We start from the raw sequence: 22,111 nt of genomic DNA on the forward strand, positions 1-22,111 counted from the left end.
GAGATATCATTTCACACTCACTAGAATGGCTACTATTAAAAAAAAACCAGGAAATTACAGGTGTTGGAGAGGATGTGGAGAAACAGGAATACTCATTCATTGCTGGAAGGAATGTAAAATGGTATAGCTGCTGCGGAAGACAGTTCAGCAGTTCCACAGAAATCTAAATCAAGAAATGACAATCCAGAAATCGAGAAATGCCAATTAGGTATATATTCAGAATTCAAAGGAGTGACTCGAACAGATATTTGCTGCTACGAACATTATTATTCACAATTATTCACAATCGCCAAAAGATGGAAGCAACCCAAGTGTCCATCAACTGATGAGTAATAAAGAAAAGTGGTATATACATAGGATGGAATATTATTCTGCTTTAAAAAGGAAGAAAGTTCAGATTCTGAAACATGCAACAACATGGATGAACCTTGAGAACATTATGTGAGTGAAATAAGCCATACACAACAGGACAAATATTGTGTGATGTTACTAATATGAGCTAATTATAAGAAAACTCATAGGGCTAGAATTCAGAATATAGGTTACCAGGGGATAGACTGGGGACAGAGAACAAAGAGTTGATACTTAATTTGTACAGAATTTCTATTTATGTTTATTGTAAAGTTTTGGAAATGGATAATGGTAATGGTAGCAAATTACTGAGAGGGTAATAACAGTGCTGAATTATGTATATGAATGTGGTTGAAAGGGGAAGTTTTGGGTCATGTACATTACTAGAAAGAAGATAATACACAGGACTTTGTAACACGGCAAACCCCTGTTGCGGAAGATTGGCTGGGGCTAATAGTACAACTCTAAGAATGTGTTTTCATGAGTGATAACAAATGTGTTTTGTTATTAGTGTTGAACACTAATACAAGGTGTTAATAGGGTGGTATATGGGAAAATACACTTAATACAGACTACAGTTACTCGTACTATTTTAATACTCCCTTATCACTTGTGATAAGGTACCACACTAATACATTGTGTCAGTAGGGGGAAATATGAGATCTCTTTATATATATGACTTTTTTGTAAACCTACAACACTCTTACTAAAAAAAGAAATTTAAAAAGCATTATGCTAAGTGAAAGAAACCAAACACAAAGTACTATATATTACATGATTCCATTTATGTAAGATATAAATATAAATAAATCTATGGAAATAAATTAGTGGATATACAGGGCTGGGGTAGAATAGAGGGATTGAAAGGTGACTGCTATGGAGTATGGGGTTTTCCTTTTTGCAGTAAGGAAAATGTTCTAAAATTGATTGTGGTGTTGAATACACAATTCTGAATATATTAAAAGCCAATGATTATATCCTTTGGATGGATTGTATGGATGTGAATATATCTCAAACAGCTTTTTAAAAAGAAACAGAAATTAAGAAAACAATTCCATTTATAATAATAACAAAAGGATAAAATATCTAGGAATACATTTAACCTATGAGGTGAGACATAAATTGAAGACTACAGAACACTGCTAAAAGAAATTAAAGACCTAAATAAATGGCCAGCCATGCTGTATTCATGGATTTGAAGACAATATTATTAAGCAACATGTGGATCCAACACAGTCCCTTTCAAAACCCAGCAACCTTTATTTGTAGACACAGAAAAAGCCAATCCATAAATTCACATGGAATTGCAAGGGGCCCAAATAGACAAAACAATCTTGAAAAAGAGGAATAATTCGGATGTCTCACTTTTCCCAATTTGAAAATTTACTGCAAAGTTACATAATCAAAACATCATGGTACTAGCATAAAGGCCAATGAAATAGAATTGAGAGTTTAAAAATGAACCTACACATCTAAGGTCAATTGATTTTCTACAAGTTTGCCAAATACATTAAATGGGAAAGAATTATTTCTGCAAATATGGTACAGGGAAAACTGGATTTCCACCTGCAAAAAAATGAAGATGAGCCCTTACCTCATGCCATATGCAAACAACTAATTCAAAATGGATCAAGCATTCTAATATGGTTTTATAACCACGAAACTCTTACAAGAAAAGTATAGGGAAAAATCTTCAAGGCCTTGTATTTTGCAATGGGTTCTCAGATATGTCACCGAAAGCATAAGCAAAAAAAGAAAAAAACTTGGACGTCATTAAAATCAAGAAATTTTATTCAAAGGATATTATTTAGAAAATGAAAAGACAACCTATAGAATTGAAGAAAACAGTTATAAATCATATATATGAGGGCTTAATATCCAGAACATATTTTAAAAATCCTACAACTGAATAGCAAAAAAAACAAATAACTTAATTTAAAAAGGACTTCAAGAGATAATTCTCCAAAGAAGACATATAAATGGCCAATCAGTACATGAAAATATGGTCACTACCATTAGCTACTAGGGAAATGCAAATCAAAACCACTGTCATTAAAAAATAATAATAATAGTATACATTGGTGGAAAAATTAGAACACTTGTTCACTGTTGGAGGGAACGTGAAATGGTTGCAGCCATTATGGAAAACAGTTCCGCAGTTCCTCAAAAAGCTAATTATAGGATTATCATATGACCAGGCAATTCCACTTCTAGGTACATACCCAAAATATTTGAAAGCAAATATTTGGTTAAGTACCACTATTATGTATCAAACACCGGAGATAAAAATTCATGAATAAAAGTAATTCCTGCTCTCAAGTACTTGCCAGCCATCCAAGCAAGTCAAGCATATACACAGTGCTATAAGAACGGAGAGAAAGGGATCTAACCTTGCTGGAGGTAGGGGTGGTGGGACTGACCATGAAAGACTTCCTGAAAGTGACTTTAAAAAATCCTAAGAGATAAATCTGTGTTATTTGGCAAGAGATATATTACTAGGCAAAGAGAACAATGTGAACAAAAGCCAGGAGAAAAAGTCTGTGTTAGGTTGGGGGGTGTATTAGTTAGGGTTCTCTAGAGAAACAGAATCAACAGGGAACACTTGCAAATATAAAATTTATGAAAGTGTCTCATGTGACCGTAGGAATGCAGAGTCCAAAATCCACAGGGCAGGCTGCGAAGCCGATGACTTCGATGGATGGCCTGGATGAACTCCACAGGAGAGGCTCACCAGCCAAAGCAGGAATGGAACCTGTCTCCTCTGAGTCCTCCTTAAAAGGCTTCCCATGATTACATTTAGCATCACTAATTGCAGAAGACACTCCCCTTTGGCTGATTACAAATGGAATCAGCTGTGGATGTAGCTGACGTGATCATGACCTAATCCTATGAAATGTCCTCACTGCAACAGACAGGCCAGCGCTTGCCAAATCAGATAAACAGGTACCACAACTTGGCCAAGTTGACACCTATCCCTAACCATGACAGTCCACCCCTTGTCAACTTGGCACCTATATATATATATATTACCTTAGACCATACTTAATTTCCAAATGAAAAACAAATAAGCACACATTTTTTTCTTTTACCTGACAATACTCAACTGTCCTGCATATAACTGGAAACACATTAAATCTCTCCAGAATACGGTGCAAATCCTTGGGCAACATTCATTCTTAAACTTGATATCTTACAACTTAAATAGTATAACATGAGAAACAGCATTACAGTCCTCGTTTCTGTAACTGATCACGTGGTCGAAGCTCATATTTATCACTACCTTCTTCCACTACCCATTCCATGTTCCCTTTCCCCTCAGCAAGCACTTCAGCTGGCCGTGGTTCTTTGCCTGGTGGGGTGACCCAAACCTTCATTCCTGAAGTTTCAGAGCCATTAGTAGTCCTGCCTGGATTGTGTTGTTGCAGTTTTCCATTGATTTTAATCACAGGGCATGGAAGTACTAATAGACGCCCCAGGAGATCTCCTATATTCCAAGAAAACTCTTCTTTACCTCCATTATGCAGTTGCAGTACTACTTCCTTCTGATAGTCAGGGTCAATTACCCCAGACAATAATGTAATCCCCTTCTTGGCGTGCTGATCCAGAGACATAAGTAGCCCAAAGTGACCAGGTGGCACTCTTAACTTCCAGTTCAGTGGTATCACAGTTGTTTCTCCTGGAGGAAGCACACCCTGTTTTGGAACTAAAACCTGTAGACCAGCAGAACTCAGGGTAGCAAGGACAGGAAGCAAAAATTTTCCTAGTGGATCACTAGGGGTAATACTGAGTGGTACCACACCCATTTCCAACCCTTGGTTCCTGGACCCATGGATCCTGGCTATGGGAGAAACTGCACCATACAGCGGACGCTGATTCAGAGCATACACAGCTTCCTGGAGAACATTACCCCAGCCTTTCAAGTTTTTGCCACCTAGTTGGCACCGTAATTGAGTTTTCAAAAGGCCATTCCACCGTTCTATCAATCTAGCTGCTTCTGGATGATGGGGAACATGGTAAGACCAGAGAATTCCATGAGCATGTGCCCATTCCCGCACTTCATTTGCTGTGAAGTGTGTTCCTTGATCCGAAGCAATGCTATGTGGAATACCATGACGATGGATAAGGCATTCTGTAAGCCCATGGATGGTAGTTTTGGCAGAACCATTGCGTGCAGGGAAAGCAAACCCATATCCAGAGTATGTGTCTATTCCAGTTAGAACAAATCGCTGCCCCTTCCATGAAGGGAGTGGTCCAATGTAATCAACCTGCCACCATGTAGCTAGCTGGTCACCTTGGGGAATGGTGCCATATCGGGGGCTGAGTGTGGGTCTCTGCGGCTGGCAGATTGGGCACTCAGCAGTGACTGTAGCCAGGTCAGCCTTGGTGAGTGGAAGTCTATGTTGCTGAGCCCATGCATAACCTCCATCCCTACCACCATGACCACTTTGCTCATGAGCCCATTGGCAATGACAGGAGTTGCTGGGGAAAGAGGCTGACTGGTATCCACAGAACAGGTCATCTTATCCACTTGATTATTAAAATCTTCCTCTGCTGAAGTCACCCTCTGGTGTGCATTCACATGGGACACAAATATCTTCATGTTTTTAGCCCACTCAGAAAGCTCTATCCACATACTTCTTCCCCACACCTCTTTGTCACCAATTTTCCAATTATGGTCTTTCCAAGTCCCTGACCATCCAGCCAAACCATTAGCAACAGCCCATGAGTCAGTATACAAATGCACCTCTGGCCAGATTTCCTTCCAAGCAAAATGAACAACCAGGTGCACTGCTTGAAGTTCTGCCCACTGGGAGGATTTCCCCTCACCACTGTCCTTCAAGGACACCCCAGAAAGGGGTTGTAATGCTGCAGCTGTCCACTTTCGGGTGGTACCTGCATATTGTGCTGAACCATCTGTAAACCAGGCCCGAGTTTTCTCTTCCTCAGTCAATTCACTGTAAGGGACTCCCCAGGAGGCCATAGCTCTGGTCTGGGAAAGAGAAGGTAATGTGGCAGCAGGAGTAGAAACCATGGGCATTTGTGCCACTTCTTCATGTAACTTACTTGTGCCTTCAGGACCTGCTCTGGCTCTACCTCGTATATACCATTTCCATTTTAAAATGTGCTGCTGTGCATGCCCAACTTTATGGCTTGGTGGGTCAGACAACACCCAACTCATGATAGGCTACTCAGGTCTCATGGTAACCTGGTGGCCCATGGTTAAGAGTTCAGTCTCTACTAAGGCCCAGTAGCAGGCCAAAAGCTGTTTCTCAAAAGGAGAGTAGTTATCTGCAGCAGATGGTAAGGCTTTGCTCCAAAATCATAAGGGTCTGCGTTGTGATTCTCCTATAGGGGCCTGCTAAAGGCTCCAGACAGCATCTCTATTTGCCGCTGACACTTCCAGCACCATTGGATCTGCTGGATCATACGGCTCAAGTGGCAGAGCAGTTTGCACAGCAGCCTGGACCTGTCGCAGAGCCTCCTCTTATTCAGGTTCCCACTCAAAGTTAGCAGCTTTTCTGGTCAGTCGATAAATGGGCTGGAGTAGCACACCCAAATGAGGAATATGTTGTCGCCAAAATCCAAAAAGACCAACTAGGCGTTGTGCCTCTTTTTTGGTTGTGGGAGGGGCCAGATTCAGCAACTTATCCTTCACCTTAGAAGGGATATCTTGACATGCCCCACACCACTGGACACCTAGAAATTTTACTGAGGTGCAAGGCCCCTGTATTTTTGTTGGATTTATTTCCCATCCTCTGACACGTAAATGCCTTACCAGTAAATCTGGAGTAGTTGCTACTTCTTGCTCACTAGGTCCAATCAACATGATATCATCAATATAATGGACCAGTGTGATGTCTTGTGGGAGGGAGAAACGATCAAGGTCTCTGCGAATAGATTATGACATAGGGCTGGAGAGTTGATAAATCCCTGAGGTAGGTCAGTGAAAGTATATTGCTGACCTTGCCAGCTGAAAGCAAACTGTTTCTGGTGGTCCTTACTAATAGCTATCGAGAAAAAAGCATTTGCCAGATCAATAGCTGCATACCAGGTACCAGGGGATGTATTGATTTGCTCGAGCAATGATACTACATCTGGAACAGCAGCTGCAATTGGAGTTACCACCTGGTTGAGTTTACGATAATCCACTGTCATTCTCCAAGACCCATCTGTTTTCTCCACAGGCCAAATAGGAGAGTTGAATGGGGATGTGGTGGGAATCACCACCCCTGCATCTTTCAGGTCCTTAAGAGTGGCAGTAATCTCTGCAATCCCTCCAGGAATACGGTATTGCTTCTGATTTACTATTTTGCTTGGTAGGGGCAGTTCTAGTGGCTTCCACTTGGCCTTTCCCACCATAATAGCCGTCACTGCACGAGTTAGAGAACCAACGTGGGGATTCTGCCAGTTGCTCAGTATGTCTATGCCAATTATACATTCTGGAACTGGGAAATAACTACAGGATGGGTCCGGGGGCCCACTGGGCCCACTGAACCCACTGTGAGAAGGACCTGAGCTAAAACTCCATTGATCACCTGGCCCCCATAAGCCCCCACTCTGACTGGTGGTTCAGAGTGACGTGTTGGGTCCCTTGGAATTAATGTGACTTCTGAAACAGTGTCTAATAATCCCCGAAATATCTGATCATTTCCTTTTCCCCATTGCACAGTTACCCTGGTAAAAGGCCGTCGGTCTCCTTGGGGAAGATGTAGAGGAAGGTTAACAGTATAAATCTGTGGCAGTGTAACAGGTTTCTCCCCCATAGGGACCTGGCCTCCCCTTCATTCAAGGGGCTCAGGGTCTGTAAACTGTTTCAAGTCTGAAAATTGATTAAGGGGCGGTGACTCTGTGTTTTTGTAATTCAGGTTAGACTTCTGTTCACTTGACCTAGAACTCTTTTGTTTATACAGCTCCAACAAGAATTTAGTAGACTGCCCTTCTATTGTATTTCTAGGCACCCCATGATTTACTAGCCAATGCCACAAATCTCTGCGTGTCATATAATTTTGATGCCTCCTTTGAGTTTGTTGTCTATTATAATACCCGCGTCTATCCTGTCCTTGGTGATTAAGTGCTGCCACCTGGCTTCTGCCAACTCGGGATCCTGTCATCCCCATTGTGTTTAAGGATTCCAGCTCAGTGACAGCAGTTCCTACAGTAACATCTGACCTACAGAGAAGTACAACCACAGAGCTCTTCAGGGATGATGGTGCTAGTCTCAGAAACTTATTTCTCACTGTTCTGGTAAAAGGTGCATCCTCTGGACATTTCTGGGGTGTAAGAGCAGGCTTTGCATGATAAATCCACTCTAATATTTCAATCTCTCTAAGCCTCTGGATCCCCTCATCTACATTATACCAGGGCAGTTCTGGCATTTCAACCTCAGGTAATGTTGGCCACCTTTTGATCCATGTTTCAACCAACCACCCAAACAAGCTGTTAACACCTTTTCTAACCGCTCGAGCTATAACATTGAAAGCAGAATCTCTGCTTAGTGGGCCCATATCAATAAATTCAGCCTGATCCAGCCTTATATTCCTCCCACCATTATCCCACACTCTTAAAATCCATTGCCACACATATTCCCCTGATTTCTGTCTATATAAATTGGAAAACTCACACAGTTCTTTTGGAGTATAACGTACCTCCTCATGTGTGATACTTTGTACCTCACCTTTAGGGGCCTGTTGGGACTTTAGTCTAGTTATAGGTGTAGAAGAAATGAGGGGTGGTGGGGGTGGGTCATGAAAAGAATTAGAAATATCTTCCAAGCCATTTGCTTCAGGGCTTTCATTTGCAGTTTCATCTGGTGAAACAGGATTAATAACTCTAGGGCTAATCCCTTCAGGAGGAGGTTGGGTGGCCAATTCTTCAAGGCAGGCTGGAGGTGGGGCGGTTATGTCCTCAGGGCAGACTATTACAGGGTTATCTAGAGAAGGCTCAGCATGGTTTAGGGTTTCAACCTCACCCCCAACATCATTATCAATCCATATGTCACCATCCCATTTTTCAGGGTCCCACTCCTTTCCAATCAATGCCCTCACTTTAATGGCAGACACTATGCAAGACTGAGATTTCAGTTTACGTTGTAAAGTTGCTACTCTAACAATAAGATTCTGAGTCTGATTTTCAGAGATCTCAAGTCTACGGCTACAGGAAATAAGATTTTCCTTCAGGATACTCATAGAAACATCTACATCTTTCACACAGCGCTTAAGCTTCTCGTTTGAAGCCTTAAGCCCATCCCTTTCACCCCCTAATGTAGTCAGTGTATCTAACAACAACCAACCAACATCTCTATAACTCTTATTTCTACAAAACTCTGTAAAGGTGTCAAAAACATTATCCCCAAGAGTCTGGCTTCGTACAAGCGAAGCATTAGGAGAATCGAATGATGATATTTTGACTATCTCCTTTGTTAACTCACTCCATGGATTGGGAGTGTCATTCTGATTACGGGAATCAGTGTCCTTAGTGTCTCTGAGTCCAGTCAGAGTAGAAAACCATTCATAAAAACCCATTTTTAAGATTCTGTTCCTTAAGAACCACTCCTGGTACCAAGATGTATTAGTTAGGGTTCTCTACAGAAACAGAATCAACAGGGAACATTTGCAAATATAAAATTTATGAAAGTGTCTCACGTGACCATAGGAACAGAGTCCAAAATCCACAGGGCAGGCTGCAAAGCTGATGACTCTGATGGAGAGCCTGGATGAACTCCACAGGAGAGGCTCACCAGCCAAAGCAGGAATGGAACCTGTCTCCTCTGAGTCCTCCTTAAAAGGCTTCCCATGATTACATTTAGCATCACTAATTGCAGAAGACACTCCCCTTTGGCTGATTACAAATGAAATCAGCTGTGGATGTAGCTGACATGATCATGACCTAATCCTATGAAATGTCCTCATTGCAACAGACAGGCCAGCACTTGCCCAATCAGATGAACAGGTACCACAACTTGGCCAAGTTGACACCTGTCCCTAACCATGACAGGGGGAAACCTCAGAATTAAGTATATCCAGAGCTTAAGGCTGGAGGAGCAGTGTAAAGATAAAGGAAAATAAAGGTAAGCAAAAGTCAAATAACTTAATCATGCTACGGTAGTTTGAAGCTATCATGTACCCCAGAAAAGGCCATGTTCTTTAGTTTGTTTCTGTTTGATTATTAATTTTTTAAATTTAAACATCAATTCATATATTCTTCATGGAGCTTAGAAATTATATTTTGAGAGTTTATTTACAATCATTAAAAGCAGATGGTTCTGTAAACTTACAATTAAACTCACAATATTAAATAGAAGCCAATTGTCTTCAAAAGTAACTGTCTACTTTTTCATAAAAATATTTCAAACACTTATAATTCACAATTTTTACAATATTGAACCCAACAAAAATTTTTCTACAAATGACACCACTTTCCAAAAAGTTTAAAAGACATCACAGAAGAATGTGATGTTAAACCAAATAGTCTCATCACCACAAAATATTTTACTTTTAGGAAATATTGTACAGTATTTGCTTTTAAATTGGACTTTGATGCTAGATATCAGTTGTGTTTAGGCTATGAAAACACACCAAATTTAATACAAGTCATTCTTACGTATGCAGTAGACTGTTACATGTGACCAGTTACCATATACACTGTCATACAGTAATTGCAGAAATGGCAAAAGGCAATCTTTATGAAAGACAAAAAAAACTTTTATTAAAAGGCAAGCTGGGGCGGGCCGCGGTGGCTCAGCGGGCAAAGTGCTTGCCTGCTATGCCGGAGGACCTCGGTTCGATTCCCGGCCCCAGCCCATGTAACAAAAAACGGAAAAACAAAATACAATAAAACAAGAAAATGTTTAAAGATGTTTCCCTTCCTTCCTTCCTTCCTTCCTTCTATCCTTCCTTCCTTCTCTCTGTCTAAAAAAAAAAAAAAAAAAAAAAAAAAAAAAAAAAGGCAAGCTGCCAGCTGGGATTGGAGCTGAGACAGGGGAATATGTTTTTTGTGGTTGCTCTTACTGCTCAGGGAAATGGAGGGACCATGTTGACACCCCGGGTGGGCATGGCGCTAATCAAGGGTTGCCTCGGCTCGAGGGTGAATAGGCCTGGCTGCAGAACAGAGTTGGCATTTCCATATTGGGACCCTCCCCTCAAGACCTCACTGGGTGCCACAAGTGGTCACAGCTGGCGCTCCAGGCCAGGGATTTCCTGTATATCCTCCCGATCTGAAGCATGTACCTTGTGTGAAGCAGAGTAGCATGTGTCTGGCCAGGGCATGCGAAACAGGGACCAAAGAGCTTCCGGAAGAGGAAATTAGCTAGTAATTCCAATCATTGATGCCCAAGTCACCGCTCCAGCATATTCTAAAGGTGGACAAGTCCTATTTTCAAGAGAAGATGACTTTTAACAGTTTGGAAGGATCTCAAAGTTGAATGCCTGCAGACGTCAATAAGGAGGAAGAACTTGTAGAAGAGTTTAATAGATTAAAAACTTTTGGTAATTTCCCAAGTAGTAGTCCTGTTTCAGCATCAACACTGGCACGAGCTGGTTTTCTGTATACTGGGGAAGGAGATATTGTATGGTGCTTTAGTTGTCATGTTGCAGTAGAGAGATGGCAATATGGAGACTCAGTGGTTGGAAGACACAGGAAAGTATCTCCAAATTGCAGATTTATCAATGGCTTTTATTTTGAGAATAATGCTGCACAATCTACAAATTCTGGGTCCTAAATGGTCAGTACAAAGTTGAAAACTGTCTGGGGAACAGAAATTATTTTGTTGTAGACAGCCCATCTAAGACTCATGCAGATTATCTTTTGAGAACTGGACAGATGGTAGATATATCACATACCATATACCTGAGGAACCCTACCATGTGTAGTGAATAAGTGAGATTAAAGTCATTTCAGAATTGGCCAGACTATGCCCACTTAACCCCCAGAGAGTTAGCTAGTGCTGGACTTTACTACACAGGTATTGATGATCAAGTACAGTGCTTTTGTTGCGGTGGAAAACTGAAAAATTGGGAACCTTATGATCATGCATGATCAGAACACAGGCAACATTTTCCTAATTTCTTCTTTGTTTTGGACCGGAATGTTAATACTCAAAGTGAATTTGATGTCGTGAGTTCTGATAGGCTTTTCCCAAATTCATCAAATCCTCCAAGAAATCCAGCTATGGCAGATCATGAAGCATGGATCATTACTTTTGGGATGTGGATATACCCAATTAATAAGGAACAGCTTGCAAGAGCTGGATTTTATGCTTTAGGTGAAGGTGACAAAGTAAAGTGCTTTCACTGTGGAGGAGGACTAACTGATTGGAAGCCCAGTGAAGACCCGTGGGAACAACATGCTAACCTGGTACCCAGGGTGTAAATATCTGGTAGAAGAGAAAGGGCAAGAATACATAAATAATATTCATTTAACCCATTCACTTGAAGAGTGTCTGGGAAGAACTGCTGAAAAAACACCATCACTAACCTAAAGAAGGATACCATTCTTGATGATACCATTTTCCAAAATCCTATGGTACAAGAAGTTATACAAATGGGATTCAGTTTCAGAGACATTAAGAAAATAATGGAAGAAAAATTCAGACATCTGGGAGCAACCACAAATCACTTGAGGTTCTGATTGCAGATGTAGTGAGTGCTCAGAAAGTCAAAGCATAAGACGCATCAAGTGAGACTTCATTGCAGAAAGATGGCATTATTGATCCCATGGTGCCTGGGCCAGGCTCATCCCTAGGGTTTATCTCCCAAAGCAAGGGAGATTTTCATCCTGGATGTCATGTCCCACATAGGGAGGAAGGCAATGGTTTCACTTGCAGAGTTGGGCTTAGAGAGAGAAAGGCCACATCTGAGCCACAAAAGAGGTTCTCCACTAGTGACTCTTAAGCATACCTAATAGAGATTAATACTGAAGGGCAAGTAAGGCACCTGCAAGAGGAAAAACTCTGCAAAATCTGTATGGATAAAAATACTGCTGTAGTTTTTATTTCTTGCGGACATCTGGTCACTTGTAAAATAACGTGCTGAAGTGGTTGACAAATGTTCCATGTGCTACACCATCATCACTTTCAAGAAGAAATTTTTTATGTCTTAACCTAACTCCACTCTGCATTTTGCTGCTATTACCCTGACTGAAAGTGTGATATGAACCACTTTAAATAATCAGCACCGAATTTCATTAACATTTGCTACCCGAGTAGAAAAAAATTTAATCTATAATGTTTTAGTTGGCAATCTAAAATTTGAATTATTGGAGTTTTCAGGAAATAAGCTATGTTATTTATCCTATTTTTTACTGTTATCTCATAGACATCCTAGACATAGGTAAGAAACATCGTATTATAACTGATCACAACATGTATATATAATACACCAGCGTATTCTGTAAGTGTAATTGAATTAATCAACCAAATTTTTCATTCTTTTCAGCTAGGCTTAGCAAATGAAAACTTGGTATAAATGTTGAGATTAGACAATCTTTCCAATCACATAATTGGTTTTTTTGTGAAAAAGGAAATTCTCCACACTGGTGGAAAGGTGGAGATCACTTTTAGGTTTTTGTCTTTGTGTTTCAGGACTGTCTGCTTTCTTTTAAAATTAAACACACCCATTTGTGAGAATGATTTTAATAAGTGATTTGCCATTTCTAAACAACATTTTAATGATAGAATACCATGTAGCCTGCATGTACTGACATGAAAAGATGTCAAAGATATATTACATGTAAAATGCAAGTAGCAAAATTCTATACGTAGCATGAGCCAAATTAAGGGTTATGTGTTCAGAAGTGTATAGAACAAAAGGTTTGGAAAGACGTGCACCAAACTGTTTTCATTTGCTAAGCCTAGCTGAAAAGAATGAAAAATTTGGTTGATTAACTGAATTATACTTACAGACTAAGCATGGTTTTTTTAAGGGGTGGTGGGATGGAATTGGGAAGGGGCCTTCACTTTCTACTTTTTAAATGTTGTTCTATTTGAATTTTTGTAAATATGTATTACTTTTGTAATCAGAATTTTTAGAAAATATTTTACTGATGTAAAGACTTAGGCATGTTCAAACACCAGCAAAACTATTTATTGCTCAGCTTAAGTTTTTCTAACCCAAGAAGGCAGGGCAGGTAATCTTTTTAGTGCCAATGTAAAATTTAAATGTTTTTATGTTTTTCCTGCTTTATGGATGAAAAATATTTCTGAGTGGCAAATTTTTTGACAGGTAGATCATGTCTTCTCTTATTTCAAAATAAATATTTCTGATTTTGTAAAATTAAAATTAAAATTAAATCAGATCTTCCAACTAATTAGTAAGGATTCATCTTTAATCTTTGCTAGTTTAAGCCTGCCTAAGTCACTTTACTAAAAGATCTTTGTTAACCCAGTATTTAAAGCATCTGTCAGTTTATGTAGGTAAAAGTAGAAGCATGTTTGTATGCTGCTCTAGTTATAGTTACAGCTTTCCATGTTGAGATTCCCATATCATCTTGCATCTTATAATTTCATGTGAATTTTTACCATTAAGATGATTGTTTAAGATGTACATAGGACAAAATGTCCTGTCTTTCCTTTACCTAAATTTTTTGTATGTTTTTTGACTATGAAAACATTTGAATAAGTAGTAGACACTTCTGTAATAAATGTTCGCTCAAGATCCTTAAATCCTCTTCAAAATTATAAAATACTGACAAGAAAAGAACAATCATTGTTTAAACATTTAAAAAGGAAAAAAAAACACTTAAATGAAAGTTTAATATGAGTAAAAACAGAAATTTTTAAATACTTCATATATCACCCAGAATTCACATTATGAGATTCTCACAACAACCTCTTATAGGAGTGAGTGAAGCATTTCACATCAGAGAAAAGTTTGAGTGATGCTGTTAAAAATTGTATTTTCTAAGAGAAAGAGTATTGCCATGGTCTCCTAACCTCTGATGATTACTACTTTTAAGTGATATTCATTAAAAGCACTGCAAGTTTAAATGAGAATTTCTTAAATAATGACTGCCCTTGTTTTTGTATTACTATGTAAATCCTCAGTTCTTTACTTTTGTACTCTCTTCTATCTAGATTTAGTTATATATTCATTAAGATAAATTTTTTATTAAGATAAATTTGATATGTATAGTCTAAGTTTTAAATATAAATATTTCTACAAGGGGAGAAAAGTATTAAAGTTTTCAAAATGTGTTTTTCTCATTTTCGGCTCCAAATTAGTTAGCCAGGACTGAATTGTTTTAACATAAGGCTTTTTTGTTTTGGGAGTCTCAGTTCATTAAAACTCTTCTTTAAAACTTGTATGTTTAGAGTTAAGCAAGACCTTTATTTACCTTTATTTCATGAGCTGTGAAATTTAATGCACAAAACTAATGTGGCTAGCAAGTTTTTTAAGAAGTGTTTAGAAATACTGTTACTTCAGGTTCTTAAAATCACTCAGCACTCCCAACTTCTAATCACATTTCTAGAGACATAACAATGTGTGTCTATACTCATACTATAAAAAGTACTGGACCCTTCCCATCTATTTGTGCTAAAATTGATCGTTTCCAAGGTCAAAGATATAACCAGATCTAACACCTTCTACCCAAAACAGTATAGTTCTTAGTACTTTCCTTTTCTGTTAAACTTTATGCTAGGATTTCAAAATCATCACCTATTTTACTATGTTCAGTAAATAATAATCTTGAGAAAATTTAAATTGTTTTGTAATAAACAGTTATCTTTATTTGTAATAATTTAGTATGCTGATCAAAAGTCTTAATTTTTGAGAAAGGTGTTTAATGTTTATAAAGCAAATTCCAGTTTATTAATTAATGACTTCTATTGCCTTCCTTGCTAGATTATTTTTCCCTTTGTTTATAGGTTGAGGTGGGTAGGGTGAGTGTATGATATGATTTGGCCCTGCGTATTATGATCTTTTGATGTTTTTGTTGTTATACAATTTAAACCTTGATATTTGTTTTTTCATGTTTTCATTTTGTGGTTACAATTTGTATTTTGAACTCTCTGAATGGAGACCACTACCACAGCATTAGTTGCTGTGCTGGTTTGAAAGGAAGTATGCCCCCTAAGAAAAGCCATGTTTTAACATAAATCCCATTTCATAAAGGCAGAATAATCCCTATACAATACTGTATATTTGAAATTGTAATGAGATCATCTCCCTGGTTGATATGATTTAGTCAAGAAGAGTTGTTAAACTGGATTAGGGGATGACATGTCTCCACCCATTTGGGTGGATCTTGATTGGTTTATTGGAGTTCTATAAAAGAGGAGATATTTTGGAGAACGAGAGATTCAGAGAGAGCAGAGAATGCTGCAGCACCACAAAGCAGAGAGTCCACCAGCCAGAGACCTTTGGAGATTAAGAAGGAAAACACCTACCGGGGAGCTTCATGAAACCGGAAGCCAGGAGAGAAAGCTAGCACATGACATCGTATTCGCCATGTGCCCTTCCAGCTGAGAGAGAAGCCCTGACTGTGTTCGCCATGTGCCTTCTCACTTGAGAGAGAAACCCTGAACTACATCAGCCTTCTTGAACCAAGGTATCTTTCCCTGGATGCCTTTGGTTGGACATTTCTATAGACTTGTTTTAATTGGGACATTTTCTCGGCCTTAGAACTGTAAACTAGCAACTCATTAAATTCCCGTTTTTAAAAGCCATTCCATTTCTAGTAGATTGCATTCCAGCAGCTAGCAAACTAGAACAGTTGCATATATTGTTATTTTTTAGATCCAAATCATTGTTTTATTTCCTGATGATTCCCCAGTTGTTGCATGGGGAAAAAGGGTGGAAGAGGTAGGAGAAATAGAATAGGTTGCATATTATTTCCACTCCAGAAATAAGAAAATAGGAAGGAATATTTGGCAGAAAAAGTTCTTTTTTGGTCAGATCTGTTAAGGAAAAAAAAAGACAGCCTTTTCTTCATCTGTGAAATAAGCAAACTAATACCTATCTCAAAAGATTATGACAGGAGATCCAAGATGGCGTCTTAGTAAGGTACATGCGTCTTAGTTCCTCCGACTCCAAATCAACTAATAGGTGAACAGAAACAGTACAAAACAGCTCCCAGGGCTACAGCAGGGAATGGACACACAGCGTAACCAAGTCTGGGCTGGCTAGTCTGACTGCGAAACTCAGCTGCGGTGAGTGAGATCCCCGAGCGGCGGGCGATTTCCCGAGCAGCCGCAGCTGCGGCGGTCCGAGCTAATCCCTCCCTCCTTCCCGGGCTGGCTGAGAGACTCGGAGAGACAAGCTTCCCAGCCAAGGCGGCCGGCGCCACACTTTTGCGGGCGGCTTCGAGTCTCGGCTTCGAGTCCGCGACTACAAGTCTCGGATCAGAGGGCTATCCAAAGTCTGGGCTGGCAAGTCTGATTGCGAGACTTGGCTGCGGTGAGACCCCCGAGCGGCCGCAGCTGCGGCGGTCCGAGCTAATCCCTCCCTCCTTCCCGGGCCGGCTGAGAGTATCGGAGAAGCAAGTTCCCCAAGCCGAGGCAGGCGGCGCCCTTCTTTTGCGGGCGGCTTCGAGTCTCGGCTTTGAGTCCGCGGCTACGAGTCCCGGATCAGAGGGCTATCCAAAGTCTGGGCTGGCAAATCTGACTGCGAGACTTGGCTGCGGCGAGACCCCTGAGCGGCCGCAGCTGCGGCGGTCCGAGCTAATCCCTCCCTCCTTCCCGGGCCGGCTGAGAGTATCGGAGAAGCAAGTTTCCCAAGCCGAGGCAGGCGGCGCCCTTCTTTTGCGGGCGGCTTCGAGTCTCGGCTTTGAGTCCGCGGCTACGAGTCCCGGATCAGAGGGCTATCCAAAGTCTGGGCTGGCTAGACTGATTGCGAGACTCGGCTGCAGTGAGACCCCCGAGTGGCGTGCGATTTCCCGATCAGCGGCAGCTGCGGTGGTCCGAGCTACTCCCTCCCCCCTTTCCGGGCCGGCTGAGAGTATCAGAGAAGCAAGTTTCCCAAGCCGAGGCAGGTGGCACCCATCTTTTGCGGGCGGCTTCGAGTCTCTGCTTCGAGTCCGCGGATACGAGTCTCAGATAGGAGGGCTATCCAAGCCGCGGAAGCCCCCCCCCCCCACGGGAGGCTTCCTGGTCCGGTGGGGAATCCCCCAGGCCCGCTGCGGCCCGCAACCAGCCACAGGGTCCCCTCAAGCCGCGGCAGCTGACGCCCCCACCACGCGCGGCCCCTGAACCAACGGAGAGAATTGGATCCGAAATCCCCAGGCCACGGAGATCGGTGACTGGGGGAGACCCATTCCAAACACTTGAGACAAACGTGTGCCACGTGCGCCACGTACTGGGCAAGATAAGAAAAACAGATCCCAGAGATTTCACAGAAAAATCTTACAACCTTGCTGGGTCCAACACCCAGAGAAATCTGAATAAATGCCCAGATGCCAGCAGCAGAAGATAACTGTCCACGCTCAAAAGATTGAGAATATGGCCCAGTCAAAGGAACAAACCAATAGCTCAAATGAGATACAAGAGCTGAGACAACTAATCCTGAATATACGAACAGAAATGGAAAACCTCTTCAAAAATGAAATCGATAAATTGAGGGAGGACATGAAGAAGACATGGGCTGAACATAAAGAAGAAATAGAAAAACTGAAAAAACAAATCGCAGAACTTATGGAAGTGAAGGATAAAGTAGCAAACATAGAAAAAATAATGGATAGCTACAATGATAGATTTAAAGAGACAGAAGATAGAATTAGTGATTTGGAGGATGGAACATCTGAATTCCAAAAAGAAACAGAAACTATAGGGAAAAGAATGGAAAAATTTGAACAGGATATCAGGGAACTCAAGGACAATATGAACCGCACAAATATACGTGTTGTGGGTGTCCCAGAAGGAGAAGAGAAGGGAAAAGGAGGAGAAAAACTAATGGAAGAAATTATCACTGAAAATTTCCCAACTCTTATGAAAGACCTAAAATTACAGATCCAAGAAGTGCAGCGCACCCCAAAGAGATTAGACCCAAATAGGCGTTCTCCAAGACACTTACTAGTTAGAATGTCAGAGGTCAATGAGAAAGAGAGGATCTTGAAAGCAGCAAGAGAAAAACAATCCATCACATACAAGGGAAACCCAATAAGACTATGTGTAGATTTCTCAGCAGAAACCATGGAAGCTAGAAGACAGTGGGATGATATATTTAAATTACTAAAAGAGAAAAACTGCCAACCAAGACTCCTATATCCAGCAAAATTATCCTTCAAAAATGAGGGAGAAATTAAAACATTCTCAGACAAAAAGTCACTGAAAGAATTTGTGACCAAGAGACCAGCTCTGCAAGAAATACTAAAGGGAGCACTAGAGTCAGATACAAAAAGACAGAAGAGAGAGATATGGAAAAGAGTGTAGAAAGAAGGAAAATCAGATATGATATATATAATACAAAAGGCAAAATGTTAGAGGAAAATATTATCCAAACAGTAATAACACTAAATGTTAATGGACTGAATTCCCCAATCAAAAGACATAGATTAGCAGAATGGATTAAAAAACAGGATCCTTCTATATGCTGTCTACAGGAAACACATCTTAGACCCAAAGATAAACATAGGTTGAAAGTGAAAGGTTGGGAAAAGATATTTCATGCAAATAACAACCAGAAAAGAGCAGGAGTGGCTATACTAATATCCAACAAATTAGACTTCAAATGTAAAACAGTTAAAAGAGACAAAGAAGGACACTATATACTAATAAAAGGAACAATTAAACAAGAAGACATAACAATCATAAATATTTACGCACCGAACCAGAATGCCCCAAAATACGTGAGGAATACACTGCAAACACTGAAAAGGGAAATAGACTCATATACTATAATAGTTGGAGACTTCAACTCACCACTCTCATCAAGGGACAGACCATCTAGACAGAAGATCAACAAAGAAATAGAGAATCTGAATATTACTATAAATGAACTAGGCTTAATTGACATTTATAGGACATTACATCCCACAACAGCAGGATACACCTTTTTCTCAAGTGCTCATGGATCATTCTCAAAAATAGACCATATGCTGGGTCACAAAGCAAGTCTTAACAAATTTAAAAAGATTGAAATCTTACACAACACTTTCTCGGACCATAAAGGAATGATGTTGGAAATCAATAATAGGCAGAGTGCCAGAAAATTCACAAATACGTGGAGGCTCAACAACACACTCCTAAACAACGAGTGGGTCAAAGAAGAAATTGCTAGAGAAATTAGCAAATACCTCGAGGCGAATGAAAATGAAAACACAACATATCAAAACTTATGGGATGCAGCAAAGGCAGTGCTAAGAGGGAAATTTATTGCTCTAAATGCCTATATCAGAAAAGAAGAAAAGGCAAAAATTCAGGAATTAACTATCCATTTGGAAGAACTGGAGAAAGAACAGCAAGCTAACCCCAAAGCAAGCAAAAGGAAAGAAATAACAAAGATTAGAGCAGAAATAAATGAAATTGAAAACATGAAAACAATAGAGAAAATCAATAAGGCTAGAAGTTGGTTCTATGAGAAAATCAATAAGATTGATGGGCCCTTAGCAAGATTGACAAAAAGAAGAAGAGAGAGGATGCAAATAAATAAGATCAGAAATGGAAGAGGAGACATAACTACTGACCTCACAGAAATAAAGGAGGTAATAACAGGATACTATGAACAACTTTACGCTAATAAATACAACAATTTAGAGGAAATGGATGGGTTCCTGGAAAGACATGAACAACCAACTTTGACTCAAGTAGAGATAGATGACCTCAACAAACCAATCACAAGTAAAGAAATTGAAGCAGTCATTCAAAAGTTTCCTAAAAAGAAAAGTCCAGGACCAGACGGCTTCACATGTGAATTCTATCAAACATTCCAGAAAGAATTAGTACCAACTCTCCTCAAACTCTTCAAAAAAATCGAAGCAGAGGGAAAACTACCTAATTCATTCTATGAAGCCAACATTACCCTCATACCAAAACCAGGCAAAGATATTACAAGAAAAGAAAACTACAGGCCGATCTCTCTAATGAATATAGATGCAAAAATCCTCAATAAAATTCTAGCAAATCGTATCCAACAACACATTAAAAGAATTATTCATCATGACCAAGTAGGATTCATCCCAGGTATGCAAGGATGGTTCAACATAAGAAAATCAATTAATGTAATACACCATATCAACAAATTAAAGCAGAAAAATCACATGATCATCTCAATTGATGCAGAGAAGGCATTTGACAAAATTCAACATCCTTTCCTGTTGAAAACACTTCAAAGGATAGGAATACAAGGGAACTTCCTTAAAATGATAGAGGGAATATATGAAAAACCCACAGCTAATATCATCCTTAATGGGGAAAAATTGAAAACGTTCCCCCTAAGATCAGGAACAAGACAAGGATGTCCACTATCACCACTATTATTCAACATTGTGTTGGAGGTTCTAGCCAGAGCAATTAGACAAGAAAAAGAAATACAAGGCATCTAAATTGGAAAGGAAGAAGTAAAACTATCACTGTTTGCAGACGATATGATACTATACGTCGAAAACCCGGAAAAATCCACAACCAAACTACTAGAGTTAATAAATGAGTACAGCAAAGTAGCAGGTTACAAGATCAACATTCAAAAATCTGTAGCATTTCTATACACTAGCAATGAACAAGCGGAGGGGGAAATCAAGAAACGAATCCCATTTACAATTGCAACTAAAAGAAAAAAATACCTAGGAATAAATTTAACTAAAGAGACAAAAGACCTATACAAAGAAAACTACAAAAAACTGCTAAAAGAAATCACAGAAGACCTAAACAGATGGAAGGGCATACCGTGTTCATGGATTGGAAGACTAAATATAGTTAAGATGTCAATCCTACCTAAATTGATTTACAGATTCAATGCAATACCAATCAAAATCCCAACAACTTATTTTTCAGAAATAGAAAAACCAATAAGCAAATTTATCTGGAAGGGCAGGGTGCCCCGAATTGCTAAAAACATCTTGAGGAAAAAAAAACGAAGCTGGAGGTCTTGCGCTGCCAGACTTTAAGGCATATTATGAAGCCACAGTGGTCAAAACAGCATGGTATTGGCATAAAGATAGATATATCGACCAATGGAATCGAATAGAGTGCTCAGATATAGACCCTCTCATCTATGGACATTTGATCTTTGATAAGGGAGTCAAGCCAACTCACCTGGGACAGAACAGTCTCTTCAATAAATGGTGCCTAGAGAACTGGATATCCATATGCAAAAGAATGAAAGAAGACCCATATCTCACACCCTATACAAAAGTTAACTCAAAATGGATCAAAGATCTAAACATTAGGTCTAAGACCATAGAACAGTTAGAGGAAAATGTAGGGAGATATCTTATGAATCTTACAATTGGAGGCGGTTTTATGGACCTTACACCTAAAGCAAGAGCACTGAAGAAGGAAATAAATAAATGGGAACTCCTCAAAATTAAACACTTTTGTGCATCAAAGAACTTCATCAAGAAAGTAGAAAGACAGCCTACACAATGGGAATCTATATTTGGAAACGACATATCAGATAAAGGTCTAGTATCCAGAATTTATAATGAGATTGTTCAACTCAACAACAAAAAGATAGCCAACCCAATTACAAAATGGGAAAAAGGCTTGAATAGACACCTCTCAGAGGAGGAAATACAAATGGCCAAAAGACACATGAAGAGATGCTCAATGTCCCTGGCCATTAGAGAAATGCAAATCAAAACCACAATGAGATATCATCTCACACCCACCAGA

General features: G+C 39.8%; 1 protein-coding gene and 1 pseudogene across 17 annotated transcripts in view; one reads left to right on the top strand and one right to left on the bottom strand.

Annotated features, from left to right (window-relative positions):
- The window catches only part of ERC1 (ELKS/RAB6-interacting/CAST family member 1), a 755,438-nt gene that overhangs the window by 418,862 nt on the left and 314,465 nt on the right, over positions 1 to 22,111 (bottom strand). The gene's annotated exons all lie outside the window — the stretch shown is intronic.
- Positions 10,343 to 12,812, top strand: LOC143689738 (E3 ubiquitin-protein ligase XIAP pseudogene; annotated as a pseudogene).

This window comes from Tamandua tetradactyla, chromosome 7 (genome assembly GCF_023851605.1).
Source record: "Tamandua tetradactyla isolate mTamTet1 chromosome 7, mTamTet1.pri, whole genome shotgun sequence".
NCBI classification, from domain to species: domain Eukaryota; kingdom Metazoa; phylum Chordata; class Mammalia; order Pilosa; family Myrmecophagidae; genus Tamandua; species Tamandua tetradactyla.